The 7,644-nt window shown below is 40.3% G+C and overlaps 1 protein-coding gene across 2 annotated transcripts in view; it reads right to left on the reverse strand.

The window, feature by feature from the left end:
* The window catches only part of XRCC4 (X-ray repair cross complementing 4), a 139,619-nt gene extending 131,978 nt beyond the window's left edge, over nucleotides 1-7,641 (reverse strand). The window contains exon 1 of one of the 2 annotated variants that reach the window (XM_053475200.1): nucleotides 7,463-7,636. The gene's annotated coding sequence lies outside the window, so the exon portion shown is untranslated. Of the gene's footprint in view, nucleotides 1-7,462 lie in introns of both variants that reach the window. The other variant, XM_053475216.1, reaches the window with a different exon arrangement.
* Between the last annotated feature and the right edge of the window lie 3 nt (nucleotides 7,642-7,644).

A 7,644-nucleotide genomic window follows, 5' to 3' on the forward strand; every position in this document is an offset into this window, starting at 1 on the left:
TTCATTAATTCCCCTGAGACCTGCATTTGTCATGCCACATGCATGTTCATTGATTACAGACTTTGCCTTTAAAATTGCCACATGTGCCCAGAGAGCACAAATCTGGAAGGTATTATTTCATTTCTATAAAAATGACCAAGTGGCCTTTGTGGAACATGGCTCCATCCATTCTTAATGTTTTAGTAAATACTGTGCAAAATATACAGTCCCGACGAGTAAACATTATCGGTGCTACTTTAGCGTACAATCTTCCTAAACTTTCCTACTTTAACGTCCGGTTTACCTGAACTTGTCAGTTATAGTACTACTAGACTTTCCTGTAACAGTCACTGTTGCGTTCATGGGTATTTCCATCACAAAAAAGACCCTTTACGGCCACATCGAAGTACATGTCTGTTTTCTCCACCGTCTCGCTTTCTTGCATTTCATTGCCACAACAATGACAAGGCTCTGCGTTTTGTCGTGCATCCAGAGGATTGTATTCACGTACAAATTGCATTCTCTTCTGTGCAGATGATATTTTTATAGCCGGGTTATACGGTTATACTGAGCTTCTTACTGGTACTGGTGCAGTTTACCAGTAGACCTGTTTTTGAACTCCTGTTTTTCATGACCATTAAAAAGTAGAATCCCAGATTTCAGTATAGGATATTTTTCGTGTCATATACTATTTCTAAACACTAGAATACATTTCATTTCGTTCAATGCTTCAAAATACATAATTGTAAGAGAAGTGTGATTAAAACCAGGAACCCTGAGCATGGGAGATCTTTCTTCTGCCTATGTTGCCACACAGAGGTTTTGTGGCCGCTGGGATTCCAGTCTCCTCATGTCCCGTCATCCTTATTCATGTTTTTGAGACACCTTTGGCTCATCCTGTAATCAGGGGTCTTTATATACCCAGGCTGTTCCCAACAACCCTTGCTGACGCATTATTTTACTGGCTTCTGTCTCAGTTGTTCCTGGTGTTTGTACATTCTGTTATTGTATTTTGGACTCCTGTCTTTCATTTCTTCCTACTCCTTCAGTACCTCCTTTGGATCTGCTGTGGCCATTGACCCTGGATAGTATTTTCTTTATGCCTCTGCCTAATCCTTGAGTACTGTGTGACCGATTATGTATTAGGTTGACGATCCTGACCCCGATTTGTCTGACACAGACCTCTAATGTGTGGCTCAGTCGCCTGCCCTCTGCCAGCTCCTGACTCTTGTGTCTGTATCTGTAGCTGGCCCTCAAGAGGGTAAAGGCTACAACAGACAGCTGCCTTCATCAGAGACTCTTGAATTTGCCTTCCCTATACAGGGACCTGATTAAGGAATTGCCCCTGCACAAAGACAGCCGCCTTACCCACAAGAAGGTGACAAGAAGGTACATAGAAACAATTATTTTTGTGAACCGAAAAACAAGGCCTTGAAACTGATTGAATCAGTTTTGGTTTTTTTTTTTTAAGTTAGTTATGAGAAACAGGGAGAGTAAAAGTGATTTCAGCCAACTGACGAGCTAATAAAAGGTACCACCATGGCTCTATTTGTTTCTTGTATTTCCATAGCAAACACATTCTCCCTTCATTTGGTTACAAGCAGTGGTTATGAGTACACATTGTCCCAACAAATTAAAACTAGGTGACAAAACTTAATGGGCGGGATAATGATTCATATAGCAGGCTATTTCATGGTATACACGAGAGAGGGGTTGCTAATACATATATTGATAATTGTAACCTACAAGAACATTTCCACATGTTTATTTAGTGTCCTGGACAGAAAGATCTGCTTTAATGTTTTGGACATATTTTTTTTTACTTAAACCAATACTTTGTTAAAGAACTAGATACGGTAAAAAGTAAAAGCATAAAAGTTTTACTTAAGGTCACTTATTGAATTATAGTATGGCGATCCACCCTGTAATGACAGATTTTAAATTCCGATGATACAGTGCCGTGAAAAAAAGGTGTTTGCCCCTTTCCAGTTTCTTCTATCTTTTGCATATTTGTCATAAATAGTTTAATGGTTTGTGTGAGAGTATACGAAGACAACAACACAGTAGCATTCTCAAGGGGATGCTTTCATGGATGCCATTTTTGCAGTCTCTTATCGGGGATATGAGCTTAGCCGAGGTGATTGAAGTCTGAAGTTATATATATATATATATATATATATATATATATATATATCCAGGAGGACACAAAATACCAAAGACTGAGTCATCGATGCACTCTTAGAGGAATTTTGGTAGGCTGGCTACTCCTTGGAAGGTTCACCACTGTTCCATACTGTCTCTATTTGTAGATAATGTCTCTCTCCGTGGCTCACCAAAATCCAAGAGCCGTAGAAAGGGCTTTGTAAACTTTTCCAGACAGATGTCAATGACTCTGTTTCTCACTTGTTTTTACATTTCTTGTCCTGCTTTTTGAGACCTCTTAGCCATCTTCAATTTGCAAAACATGTTCTATTTAATTGATGCCAGTGGGGCTGGCAATGATCAGGCCTGGGTGTGTCTTGTGAAATTATCAATTAAATTTGGTTATTTATTTAGTAAATATAAGGGGCAATAACTTTTTCACATGTGGCCAGGTAGGGTTTTTTACTTTTATACATGAAGTTATTTAAAAACTGGATTTTGTGTGTTTTTGGGTTATCTTTGTCTAATATTAAATTAGTTTGATGAGCTGAAATATAAGTGTGACCATTATGCATCAAATAGACTAAATCGGGAAGGGGCCAAATACTTTCAGGGCACAGCTTAAGTGAATTAATGTTCAGGGGATAAGGGACCATATAAAACAGCTTACCGTGAATTGCAGTTAATAAGTTTTGTTTAAAATCATTGGCAAGCTAATAGATTGCTTGCTACATAGTTCCTCAACTTAGTAACCTGTACTACCACCTACTAGACAAACACCCTATCTTACTACCTGTGTTAAACAATAACATGTCTTAATCACCCACCTGGACTAATTAAAGACTATGGAGGAACAAACTTCATTAGCATTGCCATAAATAATCATTTGTGTGGTGTTTGAGCAGGGAAAATAATTTATATCACAAGACTGACAACAATGGCAGCCTCCAGGAAGGAGGCTAAACAAGGCTTAATAAACCTGGGGGGGGGGGGTAGGTTGTCATGGCAACTAGAAACCACTTCCTGACACCTAGTACTTCATTTATGATGCCTCTACCTAATCCTTTTGTATACTGTGTATAGTGCTGGAGTCAGTCTGTGAGTGTGTGTACACTGTAGTGTCAGTCAGTGTGTATGTGTTTACATGTATAGTGTTAGAGTCTGTGTGTGTGAATGTATAGTGCCAGACTCGGTATGTCTACTGTATCGTATTACCAGATTCAGTGCGCATGTGTGCATAGTGTGTATGTTGTTGGATTGTGTGCGCATGTGTATAAGAGTGTGGTGTAGGTTACAGTATGGCATTAGCATGAGTGTATATGTCAGCACAGTGTGTATATTAGTGTGTGGTGTTAGCATGTATGTACGCAAGTGTAGAATGTTAGTGTGTGTGTTACTGTATGGGTGTGTAGTGTGTAAGAATAACGGATACCTTTATGGTGTAAAATACCCCTTGTCATGAAGGGATTAACTGTAGTACTGTACAGAGTAGTGCAGCACTGAAAAAAGGTGTGTTTTATGTTGTATTGTTCCAATAAACACTCTTTAACTGCAGACCAGGGAGTAATAAATGAAAAGAAAAACATTACTGGGGAAGAGAAAAAATAGTTGGCTCCCAAATTTTTTGGCTGGCTCCTAGATCTAACCCAAATTTGATGACTCCTTGGCTAAAGGAAGTTCATTTCAGACAAAATTATATAAAACCAGGTTTTTCACAGGAGGAACATTTTCCATGGTACATCCTCTTTAATAGCAGCAACAGCCAATTTCCAAGATATTGCAAACCTGCAAATATAATAGTTTGTGTAGGAGTATTTTAAGACAACCTCACAGTAGTGTTCTCGAGGGCATGCTAAACATCTTTAAAACCACTCTTCCCCATCCTTACAACAGGCAGATATTTTACAGCCGCAGTCACGGCACGCACAACTTTCATTATTGTAATTACCCATTGGAGCTTTGCCTAGTCTATTATTTCTTAAACAGGCCCTTTGCACAACTGAAGTACACTGGCAATGAGGTTAATTACAGTATATTATGTGGAAGTCAAGAAATAGCCCCAAACTAGCATCTTAAGTTAAGTGAAAGCGTTTTTTTCTTCTTAATTCCCTGTCTAGTTTTATCAGATATAACGGAAGGCTACTTTTGTTTATTGGGGTCATTGAGACAAGGGGATTTATGAAACTTTTTACGTGACAGAGCTATTAACTTGAGTAAGTAGTTTTGAATAGATTTACAATATTTAAATAAGCATATTTTCTGTTTATATACACATTATTGTGACTTTTACAGTTGTGTTGACAGCAAACTCTTAATACCAATAGAGGAAGATATGATTTAGCAATCAGTGAATGCTTTACATTCTAAAGCAAAAACTCTGGTATTGTAATTAACTGGGAAGGAAGCGGTTATCGTGGATATTAAAAAAGATCTCATATATGTGGTATGCAATGTAATTCTGAAAGGTAAGAAGATAAGTAATAATGTCAATGTGAATACAACCAGACAAAACCATTGCTGGCCAGTGAACAATAAATAAATGGCAGTTATTTGAAACACGACTGTGTTTTAAGGACAGTATTTCCATTTGCGCTATACTTTTCCCCAGTTTTAAAGTGCTTATAAATTGCCATAAATGTCCATAAAGTCCAGCCTTCTGTCGGTTCAAATAGAGGAAAACAAAAGGCTCTGTTAGACTATCGCAAAGCAGCTCAAGAGAGTCACAAAATCCTCTCTCATGACTCCAAGGGCACGAAGATGAATCCCTGGATGATCCTTTGGATAATAGCATGCACAGTGTCTGCTTCAGTCACCCCCAGGCAATGCATTCCGGAGCTTTATGGCCCTCACTGTAAATAACTTTGTTCTAGGTTTCACAAAACGCCGCTGTTCCTCTAATAAGGAAACTTAGTGGCCTAAAAGACGACTGAAGAAAGATGTAGATTCATCATTGATGTGATAAACCACAAAGTGAAAGATAAGCAGTAACTTTTATTGATTCAATCATTTAACAAACTTTCATTTTCCAACTACTAGTAATTCCTTTGGAAACATCAGAAAATATACAAAGGATCAGGCAACGGACAAACTCTGCTCTAGAACTAGTGCGTCAAAAACAAGACTTAAAAAGTCATAGATTGTTCACATTCTGATCAGCCGTTTTTAGAAATCCAGCCATCTTCTAATGCTTATGAATCATCAAAGTAAACTATACCTGACCCCACTATCAGCAGACATGTAAACCGTCAGATTTTCCCCATAGTATACTACTGACTCATTTCCCTCATGTCATCAGTAGTGAAAATGAATCTACATGTTCTGTGCTGGAACTGGATTCTAGCAGGAAATATGACAGATTTGGATCGCGTTTGTTATACCTGTACCCTCAAAAACAAGAATCCAGATAACCAAAAAGCGCTTTAAAGGCATAATGTGTCCTCTATTTGCTGTGTATTACCGTAACTGCAGATCTCTCACTTGAAGAAAAATCCATTGATGTAATGTATGTGTGTGTATATATTCTTATCTGCATCACATGTGTGGTAGTCATACATACACTATGATTGATTAAAAGTGAAGTAGCAGGGAGTAGGTAGACATCATATCCTCCAACATTTCAGATGTCCAAATCATGGTGTGAGTCAGGGAGGGCATGGTCAGCCCAGGAAGTGAGCACGGCCACCAAGAGGTGAACAGGAGATGTGGCCACCTGTCCGCCTTGTTCTAAATGGCCACCTTGCGATGCTAGCTTCGCAAGGAGGTTTTGTGCAAGATGCATTTGAGGTCTGTGCTGCTACATTTACCTGCTCTGCAGCTCCTCTCCTCCTCTGAGGTCCAACGATTCTAGCCACTGATTGGCTGCTTGAAGCAGCTTTTCAGGGGCAGGAAAGTTCTCCCATTTAAATAAATGGAAGCGCTTTGGCAGCATGCGCATGGGAGTCTGAACAGACCCCTGCCTGCAGCTTCCAATGAGCCAGTCCCGGTGCTTACCGGATGTCACACTGTCCCTTTAATTAGAACATTCAAAAGATCAGCTAAAACAATGAACAAATTATATATGTAGTTATGTCAAGTGATTAAACAAATACATATAAGCTCACAGGCAATAAGTACAGTATATCAAGCGCCATGTTGTGACGCATCGCTGGAAAACACATCTCCTTCACGGAAAATAGCTAGAGAGGCAAAGGCAAATGCCCCTGGGGAGATCATGCAGAACGGACACAATGGAGACCTCTCGGTTATCATTTGGTGGCTGGAGTGTCCCTTTAACAGCATGAGTTTCAGGCTTTTATTCCCAGACACACAATTTCACATGTTGCTAACAGGCATACGTAAAGTGTAGCCCTGCAGAATGTGGGATGTATAAACAGAAGGAGATCATGCGGCACATGCTTCTGTATACTGCAGGGCAGCACCTGTCATCAACATGCAAAATTATATGGAAAAAATGACCTATGTCTTCACCCCAAAACACATAGAGCATACGGGAAAAAATGATTGACGTTGCCATGTGCCACACAGACACACCGGTGCCCACAATGCATATTGCCCAATGAATGCCTCTCCTCCTTTGCTTTTCCAGCACACACAGCACCCAGTTACAGGCCTGTGCATGTTAAGCTGCCACACGCCCCAATAAATGGGGAATTTGCAGGTACAGCTAATAGGCGGGATATAAACCCGTTTTGTTAGGACTGTCCCAGATATTTGGAGGTGTTGGCAGCTATGCGACTGGAATCTCCCTGAACACAGATACTTGATGAGCACTCGGCGGCTTCCCCCTTGCGCGTGTTTCCCTTTGGGTTTACTCTCTACAGGCCATTTATTTACAGTTGTTTAATCACTTCGCTTGGCCCTGCTGCCTGGTAACCAAATGATGTATCTTAGAGGAAAGCTGCGGGAACATCAGGGACATACGCAAAGTAAAGCAAGGTTTTCATTACAGAAATCATTCATACATTTACTGATCTGACTGTAAAACACAAGCTGCAGGCAGTGATATTATTTTTATTACACCAGAAGTCAGGCAGGTGGCAGCTCCCTTTATACCATCCTCAGCTTTATTCAATAGATTGTAAGCTCAAACGGCCCACTTCTCTTTATGTATCAATTTGTTAAATATTTTTACTCTCCTCTATTATAACAACGCTACGGAATAAGCTGGCGCTATAAAAACGTCATGTTATTCATACTGACTGGTCGTGGTTGTTCCCAGTAACAAGCGTGCTGCCCCGCCTGGCTGTTATTTTGGTAACCCTTAATCGGTGATTAATGCGTGTTTTATTGGTTAATTCGTGCGCCTTTACATGTGGGATACACTGACCGTCGCTCTGCTTACCTCACTGGAAAACGTAACTTGTTGCAACTTGTTCCTTGTTCCCGGCACCCCCAGCACGGCCAAGCTGCAGCGGGGGCTATCCCGTGCAGCCAATCAGAAATCCTAACTGGCTGCGTGACATCACACCACCTAGCAACTGGCGGCAGGTTCAGGACTGGACTCGGTCTCCCAGTCTCCCAAGA

Source organism: Spea bombifrons, chromosome 1, assembly GCF_027358695.1.
Source record: "Spea bombifrons isolate aSpeBom1 chromosome 1, aSpeBom1.2.pri, whole genome shotgun sequence".
NCBI classification, from domain to species: domain Eukaryota; kingdom Metazoa; phylum Chordata; class Amphibia; order Anura; family Pelobatidae; genus Spea; species Spea bombifrons.